The sequence below is a fragment of the Meriones unguiculatus genome, chromosome 10, assembly GCF_030254825.1.
Source record: "Meriones unguiculatus strain TT.TT164.6M chromosome 10, Bangor_MerUng_6.1, whole genome shotgun sequence".
In the NCBI taxonomy this organism is placed as follows: Eukaryota; Metazoa; Chordata; class Mammalia; order Rodentia; family Muridae; genus Meriones; species Meriones unguiculatus.
In genome coordinates this window covers 72,965,190-72,979,783 of record NC_083358.1, presented here as the reverse complement: position 1 = coordinate 72,979,783, position 14,594 = coordinate 72,965,190, and the positions used below count along the sequence as shown (strand labels likewise).

Here is a 14,594-nt window from a genome sequence, read left to right as displayed (position 1 = left end):
CCTGTATGGAGGCCACAGTAGGAACTCCAGGGGTCCTTCTACATCACTCTCCACCTAATTTCCTTAGGCAGGGACTCTCACTCACACTGTGTCTGATTTAGTGGCCATCAAGCCTCAGGAATCCCCCTCTCTCCACTCTTACAGCACCAGGGTGACAGGTGTGCATACGGCCATGCCCGGATTTTTATGTGGATGCTTAGGATCTGAACTCAGGCTCCCATGCCTGTGTGCTAAGTGTTCTTATCTACTGAGTCCTCTCCCCAGCCTCTTTAAGTTCTTTAGAGCACTAAACGCTTCAAGTCATCCTGTGGTGTTATTACTATTTCTTCTTTAAGTCAACGAGTCAAATAGCAGTATCAAGCATTAAGACTGACCATGATTTACTGAGCACTGACTGACTGTGTGCTATAGCGTGTATATTTGCATATTCTTTTATTGCTTTGAGGGTCTTGGGGGTGTTTTTTTTTATTAATTGCACTTTACTCACTTTGTATCCCCCCATAAGCCCCACCTTCCTCCCCTCCCGATCCCACCCTCCAACTCCCTTCTTCACGCATGTCCCTCCCCAAGTCTACTGATAGGGGAGGTCCTCCTCTCCTTCCTTCTGATCCTAGTCTATCAGATCTCATCAGGAGTGGCTGCATTGTCATCTTCTGTGGCCTGGTAAGGCTGCTCCCCCCTCAGGGAGAGGTGATCAAAGAGCAGGCCAATCAGTTCATGTCAGAGACAGTCCCTGTTCCCATTACTAAGGTATCCACTTGGACACTGAACTGCCATGGGCTACATCTATGCAGGGGTTCTAGGTTATTTCCATGCATGGTACTTGGCTGGAGTATGAGTCTCTGGGAAGACCCCTGTGTTCAAATTTTCTTGTTCTGTTGCTCTCCTTGTGGAATTCCCGTCCTCTCCAGATCTTACTATTTCCCACTTCTTACATAAGATTCCATGCACAGTGCCCAACAGTTGGCCATAAGTCTCAGCATCTGCTTTGATAGTCTGCAGGGCAGAGCCTTTCAGAGGCCCTCCATGGTGGGTTTCTAGCTTGTTTCCTGTTTTCTTCTTCTTCTTCTTCTGATGTCCTTCCTCTTTGCCTTTCGGGATGGGGATTGAGCATTTTAGTCAGGGTCCTCTCTCTTGATTAGTTTCTTTAGATGTACAGATTTTACTAGGTTTATCTTATATTACATGTCTACATGAGTGAGTATATACTGTGTGTGTCTTTCTGCTTCTGGGACAGCTCACTCAGGATGATCCTTTCCAGGTCCCACCATTTACCTGCAAATTTCATGATTTCCTTATTTTTCATTGTGTAGATGTACCACAATTTCTGCATCCATGACAGATCTAACTCTGTAACCCAGACTGGCCTTAAACTTGCACAATTCCTGCCTCAGCTTGGATTAGAGATGTGAGTATCCAGCTGACATTGTTTGACATAGATTGAGCAGCCCCAGAGGCAAATATCATTATTGTTCTTGCACAGATACAGAGCTGAGGGTCAAAGGGGTGCTTCACTCTAGGTCATCTGGTGCGGGAGTTGTGAGCTCTGAGCTCAGAGAAGCCAGGCTTTAAAAGCCGTGCCCTTTCCATCAAAGAACATTTTCTTTGTGAGCAATAATCTATACCATGACTTCTTGTAACATCTTAGTGGTTGATTGCAGAAGAAAAATAACGCCTGATGTCAGCGAACAGCTGGTTGACTATATTTTCAGCTATAACCTTTAGCATTTTAGAAAGTGGGGATCAGAAAGCATAAGTGGTTGTGGGGATCATCCAGGAGTTAGCTGCCAGCCAAGGATGAAAATTGCATTTCTTGAAGTCTTCTCTTCCTGTCACAGTCCATTGTGGGCCTGGAGAACAGGTTCTCATTTAACTTATGGCTACCAGATGTGACATCATTTGTTCAGATCTTGACCTAGCTCTCTTTGGAAGCATTCTTCCTGCAGCCACTTTCTTCCTCCTTTCCTCACAACAATATGAATAGGGATTAAGACTTGCCTGGTGGTGATGGCAAATAACCTTTAATCCCAGTGCTCAGGAAGCAGAGGCAGGCAGATCTCTGAGATTGAGGCCAGCCTGGTCTACAGAGTGAGTTTCAGGACAGCCAAGCTACACATAGAAACCTTGTCTGGAAAAAAAACATGAAAGAGAGAGACAGAGGGGGAGAGAGAGATGGAGAGAGAGGGAGAGGGAAATAGAGAGAGGGAGACTTACTCAGAGCAACCAGAGATAGGCGCTAAACTTTAAATGTGCTAAATTTTACCCATGTAGTAGTTGGTTAAAATAATGCACAAACAAAATATGCACAGCAATTTGGAGTAGGTTCATAGGGCTTTGCCAACACAAAACTTTAAAGAAACAAAAATTTTGGTTGTTTGCTTGTTTTTAAAATAATAAGAGAGAGCCAGATTGTGGTGGTGTACCCCTTTAATTCCAGAGCCTGTGAGGCAGAGGAAGGCAGATCTCTGAGTCTGAGGCCAAACTGGTCTACAGAGCAAGTTTCACAACAGCCAGAGCTACACAGAATAACGCTGTCTCAAAAGAAGAAGGAGAAAAGAAGAAGATAAGAAAAGAGAAAATACAATGAGATTTTGAAGTGGAAATAAGAGTGGTTAGGTGAGTCTATAGAAGGCAAGAGAGGAGAAACAGCTTAGAGCCCTGGAACTGAGGCTATGTCCAACCTCAAAGAGGAGTTTATACAGATATATGCCATGTGCAGACTGTCCCCGGGACAGTGCTCAGTCACGCCTTGAGCAGATGTTAGGATAGCAGCTTGAGGCAGTTACCAAGAAGATGAATTCGAACAGGATCATTAGGTGCCTTTACAGCAACCAACTCCTCAGAGGCAAGATGAGAGATATATTCACTGTATAAGTACTGGGAGAGACATGGCTGTAGATGAATCTGTGAGGAGAAATAATGTGGGGCTGTGCAAGGGTAGAAAGACTGGGGTAGCAATGTGATCTGGAAAGTGTGAACCAGAATTCCTGAAAATAAGCTGAGGGCTAAACCTCAAAGTTTGTCACATTACATTTCAGAGCCTTATCCCAATTTATTCTGGGTGATCTGTAGCCTACCAAAATAGTCATCCCTTGACTATATCTGTGTCAGACCTTACATGCTGCTACTAGCCAGGCCCAAAATCCTGACAACAGATAAAAACCTGTGGAATGTGTAACAGAACTCCTTTCTCCACCAATCAAAGGGATGAGTACTATCATACAGCCTCTTGGGCCTGTAGTTTATATTCTCCCACTTGGCTGTAACCACCCACTTACTGTTCCCACCGGCATGTTTTAAACCTTGACCTATAACCCTCTTTGTTCTGTTGCTATGAACCTCCATGGAATTACTTCCACATTGGACAACATGGCGTTGGGGTAATCTAAATCTGTATGTTCCTGGACTGTGGTCACTCACATATGTTCTGGTCCCAGCCTAAACTCTTTCTTATTCCCTTTGAGCTGAGAACTCGGTGTAGTAAAGATTTTGGAATTTTGGTTTCTCTAAAAGCACAGAACCATTATAAAAAATACGTTTTTGTTTTAATCCAAGGTGGGGGGATATGGGGCTGCTGCGAAGCAGCTGACTACAATTAGCCTTGTGCTCTAGAAGGGGTGTCTGATAGCCAGCTGCAGATAGTTTCTGTGATTATGTGACGTTTGGAATTCTGGGAACTTTTCAGAGGGTGTATAAATGATAAACCCCCATGGGGTAATTGGTCGCTGTTGGTCTCAGTCTGTTAAGTAGTCATGCACAAAGAAGAAACAACAAGAAGAAATTAGATATCCTGATGGCAAAGAGCAAACTTACCCCAGGGAGCTCAAAGCCCCTAATCAGCAGGAAGTAGTCTAACGATAACATCGCCCCCCTTTCCAAACCCTGATTTTATTCAGGGATCCCTTTCCTTCCCTCTCTATCCTTTCTTCTCTCTTATCTAGTGTTAGGGGTGGAAAGGGAAGAAGAAGAGGGATGGAGAAGGGTGGAAGAAAGAAGAGTCCACAAAGTACCTAACACCAGCTACAATTCTGTTTTTACCTTGGCGGAAGTCTTGGCACGAGAAGCTTGATGGGCTGTAACTTCTGGCAAGGTGAATTAGCAAACACGTGTCTACATATCTGAATCATCACTTTTGATGACTCTCACTTGGATCTTAGCCTCCCTAAGATGATTTGCTGGGCAGTGGTGGTGTGCACCTCTAATCCTGGCGCTTGGGAGGCAGAGGCAGGCAGATCTCTGAATTTTAGGTCAGCCAGGGCTGCACTGAGAAACCGTTTCTTGAGAAGACAAAAGAGAAAGGCAGGCAGAGAGAGAGAGAGAGAGGTGATTCATGTCATGTAAGCAATTTGAGTACCATGAGAAGGTATAACAAGGTAAAAAGAGGTGGCACCAACCCGTTAAAATACTTATCCAGTGCCTGCTATGCTCTGTGAACAGTTGTGCTCTCTCCCAGGAGGGACAGAATAAACAGTCACTTCTCAGCATTCTGACCTCATCAGGAGTTGGCAGAACGACTTCAGCAGATGACAATGGCAGAACAGTCAAGATTTATGCTGACCTTGGTGACACGGGGTAAGTGTTGTGACCTTACTGGTATTGTTCACGTTGTTTTTCAAGGAAGAATGTATAATCCGTCAAAAGCAAATTGGATCCAGACCATAACAAAGCCCGGCTTTTCATCATTTTCCATAAATTAAGCCTCGCATGAGGGTTCCAGCATTGCTCCTGAACAGTGTGCATTGAAATATGCAATTTACTACTGTAATGTCCTCTCTCTCGTCTGTATCTGTCCTTCATGCGCCAGGAGGCAGACAACCAGCAGCCTCTCCTGCAGACTGGGTGCCTCCTCTGCTGACAAGCAGTAATTCCCAGGAAAATGCAACAGAGCTGATGAAGGGGACATGATCACTTCCACTTTATTATTTAAAGCTCCCCAGACTTGTACAGGAGCAGTCCAAGGTGATTTGACGTGTCCGCGCTAAATTTCCTCAGGACCCCCTTTCATAGCAATCTGAAGGTTTTCTAAAGATGCCCTTTGCTCTACAAAAGTTTCTGTAAATGACTTTATCTTACAGTTTCGGCTATTTTGGCCCATGGTTTTTGTTTTTGATTGACATCTTTCAGTGTTCCTCAATAGCAACCAACCCACTTATTGAATGCTTGCAGAGAAAAGCTTACTGTCATATCTAATTTTGCCATTTCATATGGAGTCCTCACATTAAAGTTAGAGAATGTATTAGGCATCTTTATGTTACTGAAACAGAATACCTGAGATAATTACTAATAAATATAAAAAAAACTCTTTTCAATTCATTCTCCCAGATTTGTGGAAATATTGTATTGAAATGGAAATAAAGAAGGGTATGGTGATGTATGCTTTTAATTCTAGCACTTAAGAGGCAGAGGAAGATGGATCTCAGCGAGTTTGAGGCTAGCCATATCTAAATAGAAAATCCCAGAAAAGTCAGGGCTACATAAAGTTCTTGTGTTAAATCTCAATCTCAAATTACCCCCCCGCAAAGGATGGTATCAATACCCTGATTTAAAACCCAGCCTTGTGATACCTGGCCCTGTGACACCTCCCACGGAATTCTCCCAGATGGGGTTCAGATTGAAGCACCTGAGTAGGAATAGACTTTATTTAATTCATCCTGTTTACAACTTGTGCTTCCTGAGTTTGAAGAGCCACCTCTGTCATCCATTGGGCAAAAGTCTCCAGTGTTTTTTCTTTTCTTAGAATGTCTTCATCCTCTTATTTCTCCTTTTCTAACTACAGTGCCTCATCTCAATTTCTAATTGAGTGGTCCTATGGCTAATTTCTTCCACTGTAGCTTCCAGTTCACAAATTCTTCTTTGGACAACTCCATTTCCCTGTTAGGTACATCCTGGAAGCTCTCAGTGGCTGTTTGTATTTCTAAAACATCATTTTGATCTTTTCAAATACAATGGTCTTTTAATCAACATAGTATGATAGCCGATCCTGACAACTTGACATACTTGGGAAGAGGGACCTTCCATTGAAGAATTGCCCACACTGGATTTGCCTGTGGGCATGTCCTTAACTTTTAATTTATGTAGAAGAGCACAGACCACTGTAGGAGGTGCCATCCCTGGGCAGGTGGGCCTGGGCTGTATAACAGAAGTAGCTAAGCTGGCCCGTTAGCAGTGTTCCTCTGCTGTGCTGTCTGCCTAGGATTCCGCCTCCACGCTCTTGCCTTGAGTTCCTGTCTTGGGCTTCTTCAGGGATGCGCTTTATGTAACCTCTAAGTTGAAACAAGCCCTTTCTTTCCCAAGTGGTTTCCGGTCCTGGTGTTTTTTCAAAGCAGCAACAGGAACTAAACTAGGGCACATTGTGTCTCTTTTCTATGTTTTGAGTCCTTATAAATAGTTTTTAATGATTTTAAGTTTACTTATTTTTATTTCATTTCAACTTTCTCTATTATCTGAAGTTTGGAAGTCCTTCTAGAACTCAGGGACTCTCAGTTTGGTGTTTATTTCCCCGAATCTTTTATACCTCATCCTCCACCCCCAGGGGAACAAAAGCATAAGGCTGTGGTTTTCACTGTGGGTCACAACCCTTTGGAGGGTCAAATGGGCCTTTCACAGGGGTCACCTAAGAGCATCAGAAAACAAAGACATTTACATTATGATTTATAAAAGTAGCTAAATTACAGTTATAAAGTAGCAATGAAATAATTTTTTGGTCGGGGGTCACCACAAAACCAGAAACTGTACTAAAAGTTCAAAGCATTAGGAAGGTTGAGAAATGCTGGTATAAGCGCTGACAAGATGGGTCAGTGGTAAAGGCACTTGTCATGCAAGCCTGGTGACTTGAGTTTGAGCCTCTGGACCCCCATAAAGGTGGAAGAAGAGAACCGTCTTCCCAGTGTTGCCTGCAAACCGCCACACAAAAGTCATATGTCTCCGGCAAAGCTGTTGACCTAAGTCTATAAGACCCACAGAGTTCACAAGTTTCTATAACTCTAAGTCCAGGAGATCAGATCAGATGACCTCTTCTGGCCTCTGTGGGTACCTGTACCCACATGCAGCTAGACACACACACACACACACACACACACACACACACACACACACACACACACACACGAGAGAGAGAGAGAGAGAGAGAGAGAAAGAGAGAGAATACACATAATTAATTTTTAAACCTTTAGTTATGGATTTTAAAAAGTTGCCAAACAACATGAACCCTAGATAATAGAGTCAGAACTTAAGCTTAAGTATAATTTCAAATTGTTATGCCATATACCTGTGTCATCATTACTAAACACCTTTTCTTTTTCGTTGTATTGGCTTAATTCGCTCTTCATAATTATGGCATCTTCCTCACTTTGTGAAGCCATCCATGGCAAAACATTGAGTAAATTTAGTATAGTTATGGTGACTTTTCAAAGACAAATAAGTCACGTCCTCACTGACTACATATTTCTGAAAGTGAAGGAAAAGAACAATTGTTAAATGCCTGAACCTAACACCAAACCTCAGAAGAAGCAGTGCTTTTCTAATAAAGAAAGATTTAAGAATCCACATGAAAGTAGCATGATTGACAGGGCAAAAGTTTTCTTTATTGATTAGTATTTAACTGTGCCTAGAGGCTAAGCTCCAGTTCAGAAGTAATGCTTAAACCATAATAATTCATCTAAATAACCATCACAGGAAGATCTTAATGTTCATCCAAAAGTGAACATTTTAAATTTGCACTATGTGTTACTTAAAAAAAAAAGTTTACTCACACTTGAGAATAAAAAAATAATTGAAAATCTGAGTGCAAGCAGAAAACGGTCATACTTGCATTCCAGTTTCACTTATTTAATGGATTATAATGCAATTTTTTAAAGCTTTTTGGTTTATTTGTCCTCTTAAAAATGTGCACATCGCAGCAGATCAGCTCACCGCAGATCTGCTCCTTTGGCTTTTTGCCAGCACCAACGTTGTCCTGCCTCTCTTCATTCTGTTCCTGTGTTCCTTCCGCTATTCTTGGGAGAAGAAAAATTAACATAAAGGCCATGTCTTGAGAGTCTGTGCTTAGGCTCATTCTTCTTTGCATAATCTAGAAGATCATAGATCATTCTGAAGACAGTCATCTTGCCACTGCCAAAGCAGGTTCTGAATCCAAAGACAGAGATGATACCTGGCATGGTTTTGTACATTTTGGCCGGCTTTGCCCAAATTTCTGTCTCTGGCACCTTTGCCCTGCCAAAATGAAGGCCATCAATGACAGTCCATTTCCTCTGAAGAAGACGGTTTGTCATGAGCTTCCTGGTCCAGATCATCACATGTCATTCACGGTGGTGCCTGAGCTGCAGAGGAGGACTATAACGCAATTTTAAATTAAATTTATTCTTAGATGATACAAAGAAATATTTGTAGATGATACAAAAAAATACAAAAGTCATTCATATTAAGAAAGTCCCATGATATATGTTTATATATCTATAATAACATATTACACACACATATATATATATATATCATATGGAATTTATTAATATATGACTTTAATATATAATTATGTAGACATACAATAATATGTATTGTATATATACACAGGTATATATATGGGCATGTATGTATATGCACACACACATAGAGAGAGAGAGAGATGGATAAGAGATGTTCCAATTAGGTTTAATCTACTTGCCTGCTCAAACATTGACTATTTCTTCATAGGGAAGATGCTCAGAGTCTTTCAGCTTGTGGAGCAGTACAGTGCATAACTGTGGGCTATGCTCAGCCTCCCGGGTAGTAGCACGCAGAGCTGCTTGCTTCTACCTAACTGTAGCTCACATCCACTATCCAGCCTCCCCCCTTCCTCCTTCCCGCCCGTGCTGTCAGCTTCTGAGTTTCTGCGAAGTCAACTGTTTTACAGTGCACATGTGTGTAATGACACGAGGAGGGGTTTTATTTCTGCATTTCAGAGTTACTTTTAAAAACCAAAGGAGCCGTCTTTTAAAACCAGATCAGCCTGTTCTTTGTACTTCGTGAATGCCTGCACTGATTTTGAGTTTACTGTGGGCAATGTGCATTATAGACATAATGAAAAATACGAACAAAAAGATGCGATAGGAAAACAAAATTATAGATAAGTAGTACGTGTAGAAAGCTCATCACAACTGTGGACAGTTGGAGCTTTGGCATCGCCTGGGTGGAAAGACTACAAGGAAACTGATGAGAGAAATATGACCAGCCTGGCAACAAAACACAGGCAAAGGTCATGAATAGCCATTTTATAAAAAAGGAAAATTAACACGGTTTTCCTGCTATAATTATGCACTTTAGAAAAATAGGATCACAGGCAGGCCCCCAAGAATGGTGGTTTGCTCTGCTTCTGAGAGTTTAGGAAGGAAGTTGGGCTCAGTGGGCCGTGACTGAGGACAACAGAATGCCTCTCGTTTTGGAGAGTAATTATCGTTAGTCAGATTTCTGGAGGTTAAGAGGCCATTGTGGGAAATCACGAACGTTTACATCATGCTGTGCAGGGAGGGGCTCAGTGACGGAGAGCAAGCCCCCACAGGAGAGAGGAGGGAAAACGTGTGTCTAACACACACCGGGGTGGGCTTTCTTTTGAGCTCTTATTTTCCTGACATATTTTTGATTGATTGATTGATTGATTGATTGGAGAGATAACCAATGTAATCAACATTTGTGGAGATTTTAAAACTTAAAATAAATATGAATTTATCTGCAGAGGAAAAGTGTGCCTCTGAATGGACTTTTGTGTACTGGGGACATGTATATACTGTATAATGTTTAAGCCAGGCTGTGTATAACTATCTCTTCCAATACCTAGCAATTCACCTATCGTAAAAAAAGCAGGGAGGGGGGAGGAAAGAGTGGCAGGGTGTGAAGGTACATATGTTCAAACATACCATGTACATGTACAAAACCGCAAGAACAAACATTCAAAACGCTTTCGCCAAAGCACCCACAGTCATCCAGCTAAGCAACAGCAGAGTGGAACTTCTTTCTCCTAGAAGTAACTTTGTGCCCATCAGATACCTTTCTCCTCCTTTTCTTTCTTTTTTGTTGGTTTGATTGGTTGTTTTGGGCTTTGTTTTGTTGAGACAGGGTCTCTCTACATAGCACTGGCTGTCCTGGAACTCACTATGTAGACAAGGCTAGCCTCGATCTCACAGAGATTCTCCTACCTCTGTCTCCCAAGTGCTGAGATTAAACGTGTGTACCACCATGCCTGGACTCCCCTCTGTTTTACCCTGAGGTCTGGTAATCACAATTCCACCTTTAATTTCTGTTCAATTTTAAGAGAGCACGTCATATAAGATTCGTCTTCCTGTGTCTGGTTTATCTCATTTAACACAATGATCTCCAGGTTCACAGAAAAAAAAAAAATTACCCTACAGAAGAGTGTAAGGAAAATGAAGGGAAGGGCAGTATCACTCCATGATCACTACCCAGAACAGGTGACATTTTACAGAATTCTCTGCCTGTACCTGTTAAGGCACACATTTTTATATGATGTTATCTTTCTCTATACATACTTTGTGCTATTTCTATCACTTTCAATCCAAACTGCCAATGGATCTGCAATAGAATTCTCTTTGAATTTTTTTGTCTCTTATAAATAATATTGGAGTTTGCCTCATAGACAAAACCCACACACAGATTTAAAACTAAACAATACAAACCACCTTTTGTCCCTTCGGTTCTAATGAGAATGTTTGAGAGAAGTTAACTAACGGGACATTTCTCTAGTGTCATCTGCAGCCTTTGCAGTCACCCTCAGCTTTATCTTCAGAACACGTTTTACTGAGGAAAATCTGAGGAATGTTTGCCCAGAAGCAAATTCTTAATTTTAGCTTTGTATTTCTCCGTCATAGCATATCATTATAAACATCCACTGATTCCACATCACACACACTTTTCTACTTGGACATATGGATAGCTAGGTCTACAACACAACAAGATTCTCATGCCTCCATATGTTTTGCAAAAAAAAAAAAAATTAAATAACTGCTTTAATCCTATAAGCTGCTGTTTTATCATTTTTAAGATTATACACTGAGGCAGCCATTTCTGACTTTTTTACTTTCAACTACTCACAGAGTGAGTCAAGCATGGTTATTTTTCAGATTTCAGCATTTTCCCCCTTAGGTTATCTTCTGAGATGTAAAATAACTGGGTCAAAGGATATTAATATTTTAATTACTTGATAAATATTACAAAGCTGCTTCTCGGGGAGGCTGGATCATTTTTCACCTTGCTATCTTTCTTACTTTAGGCTTGCTCCTTATCTCCTTTTCTCTCTCATAATCTTCCTGCTTTCAGCTTTTTGTTAGTCTTCATGCTGTGTTGTTCTTACTTCTAATTAAACATCCAATCACCAGTTTTTTTGGTTCCAGTATAAACACATCATGAGGAGGCCGATATCCTCCTTTGTCCTTTATGTTTTCTTCAGTGTAGAATATATATACACTACCTCTCAAATGATTTTCGATTTCTGGTGTGTGTGTGTGTATGTGTGTGTGTTCCCACACGTGTGCATGTGAGTGTATGCCGTATATGTGCAGGTACCCTGGGGGGCCAGAGAGGACACTGGATCCTTTGAAGTTGCAGGAAGTGTGTCCCAAAGTGGGTGCTAGGAACACAACTCATTTCCTCTGGGAGAGCAGGGAGCACTTTTAACTGCGGAGCCTTCTCATCAGCCCTCCATTTTCTTCTTTTTATGTCGTCTTCTTTTTTAAGAATTGTGCTTTAATTAAAACTTTTCCAATAAAATGGATCACCCTCAGAATGACATAACAGGTGCTCATAAACATGTGCCACTGAACATGTACCGTTCCAGGCCTTCATCAGAACAGACCGCTCCTGCTCACGCTGTGGCCGCAAGCTTTCCCAACACTTGCTTTAATTTTAGTCCTCTGTGCGTTTCTTTGCTGTGTGTGTTGCTGTGTGCTCCTGCGTGTGCACATCTATGTGCAGGGACACGGGCACATGCGGAAGCATGTCTGTGCGAAGGCCAGAGGCTGACGCTAGGTGCCTTTCTCAGTTGGTCCCCACCTTGTTTTTTGAGCCGTGGTCTCTCACTAGATCTGCACCTCGATGACTCAACCGGACTATACAGTCCATGAGCCCCAGGATTCTCCCTCCCCTGCTCCAGCCATTATGTGGGATCATGTATGTGCCAATGTGTGAGTGGGTAGTGTGTGTGTGCCAGTTGTATGAGTGTGCAGTGTGTGAGTGTGCCCGAGTGCGAGTGTGCCCATGTGTGAGTGTGCCCGAGTGTGAGTGTGCCCATGTGTGAGTGTGCCCTTATTCTTAGTGTTCTTCTACGGGTTCTGGGTGATCACACTTGGGTCTTCATGCCTCCACAGCAGGCAGTTCCCAGCTCTTCTGTGCATATCTTATTAATTTTGATCTGAAGAGTTCTGGAAGTGGCTGAACACGGACAATGATTAATAAATCCACTATAACATTACAACATCAGAAATGCCTCAGTCCCAAACGTAAAGGTACAGTACATGACAGCTCAGGCATTTTTGTTGCCCACCTATGCAAAGGCCAGAAACAAAAAGCACAACTCACAGCTTCAGTTTCTCTTTGGTTATAAATAATAGGAGAGATTAATTCCTGGGAGAAGTATGATAGGGTGACGGTATGTGTGTGCATGCGTGTACGTGTGTGTCAAACTTGCCTATCATATAAAGAAAGCATATTAAGGCCAGGCAAGACAGCTCACCTGGTAAAGGGGACTGCTGCAAAGTATGACTCTATGAATTCAATCCTTGGGACTGACTCCACCAGGTTGTCCTCTGACCTCCATTCTTGTACCATAGCATGTAAGCCCCCACACACAGATAGATAGATAGATAGATAGATAGATAGATAGATAGATAGATAGATAGAATGTAATAGAAATCATAAATTTTTATAATAGATTGAAGCACAGAGTATCAATGACTACTAATGACAGAAAAGACAAACGAAATTATGTTTTCTCAGTAGAAAACAACCATTTTTAATTTTTAAAAATTTAATAAAAAATGCAGCCACTCCTGATGAGATCTGATAGACTAAGATCAGAAGGAAGGAGAGGGGGACCTCCCCTATCAGTGGACTTGGTGAGGGGCATTCGTGAAGAAAGGAGAGGGAAGGTGGGATTAGGAGGGGAGGAGGGAGGGGCTTATGGGGGATACAAAGTGAATAAAGTGTAATTAATAAAAGTTAAAAAAATTAAAAAAGAATTAAACCTTTGAATTTAGAGTTTTGAAACTGTTAGGTGGAAAAAGTAAACAAAATGCAGAAAAGTATGTAAAATATTTAACCATTCCCACAGGAATGTATGTATATTTTTTGTGTGATTTAGCATACAGGAAAAAGACAGTTGTTACCAAGAGACAATGAAAACATGAGCAAGGCGGTTTGATAAGAGAGGGAAAAGGCTAAGGCATAATCTGGAATACGGAGAGTACATTATATAATGATATAAATTCACAGGATGGAAGGGGAGGAGCACCTCCTCTATCAGTGGACTTGGAGAGGGGCATGGGAGGAGATGAAGGAGGGAGGGTGGGATTGGGATTGAATGAGGGAGGGGGCTACAGCTGGGTACAAAGTGAATAAACTGTAATTAATATTAAAAATAAAAATTAATTAAAAAATTAAAAAAAAATTGTTGTGGTATATTTTATTATAGTCCTCCCGTTCCTTAACTCCTCCTGGCTCCTCTCATACTATCCACCTAACTTCATGTTCTTTCTCTCTCTAAAAACAAAGAAAATCACAAAATAACCACCGCTATCACCAGTGGCCACAAACGCAAACCTACCAAACCAAATGAAGACGCACACAGAAGGCCAACTACCCCTGAGCATGAGACCTTTCCCAGAGTGTGGTCGGTGTACCCAGCGTCACTCCATCGGAGAACACTGCTTTCCCCTCCCCTAGCGGATATCAGTTGCAAATATTCTTAGACACAAAATATCTTAAAACGATTCTAATTCAAATATAGATGACGGCGAAAGGTCTAACACTACAGCAGCGGTCAGGGTGACGAGGACGAGAAACTGTAGTTGGAGGGACACTGGGACACTCACCAGGACCAACAGCGATTCGGGAGCTGTGTGAAGCGATGCGGTGGGGTAGAGGTAGCACACCGGGTCCAGAAGAGCCAGGAAGGCGTGGGGAAGATGGCGTGGTGGGAAAGCTCTCGCCAGCTGTGTGGTTCTTGTACATACACAAGAACCAAGTTCAAGAGCATGTACACACACACACACACATAACCCCAAACAAAAATTACGACATGTATCAGCCCTCTCTAAATATTTGTTGTGCTGTTTCTGTTTTTTTGCTATAATACTATTGCAGTTGTAATGAAATAATCCTTGATTTTTTTTTTTTTTTTTTTGGAAAAACATACTAACCTGCTTTTAAAACATGTTAGATTTTTAACAACACACTTTTGAGAAATTGACGCTTTGGCTGCCTTCATGCTGATGTAGGCTGAGAATTTATGCCAGTTCTGGAAAATAACATCGGAGGGTTATGTCTGAGTGGCAAAACTCATGCAACAGGAGGAAATGAAACACTTGGCGAGATTCTACACCTCCAGGGCTCAC

At 41.9% G+C, this 14,594-nt stretch overlaps 1 pseudogene; it reads right to left on the bottom strand.

Annotated features, from left to right (window-relative positions):
- Positions 1 to 7,561: 7,561 nt before the first annotated feature.
- Positions 7,562 to 14,192, bottom strand: LOC110556323 (small ribosomal subunit protein eS24-like; annotated as a pseudogene).
- Positions 14,193 to 14,594: the final 402 nt, after the last annotated feature.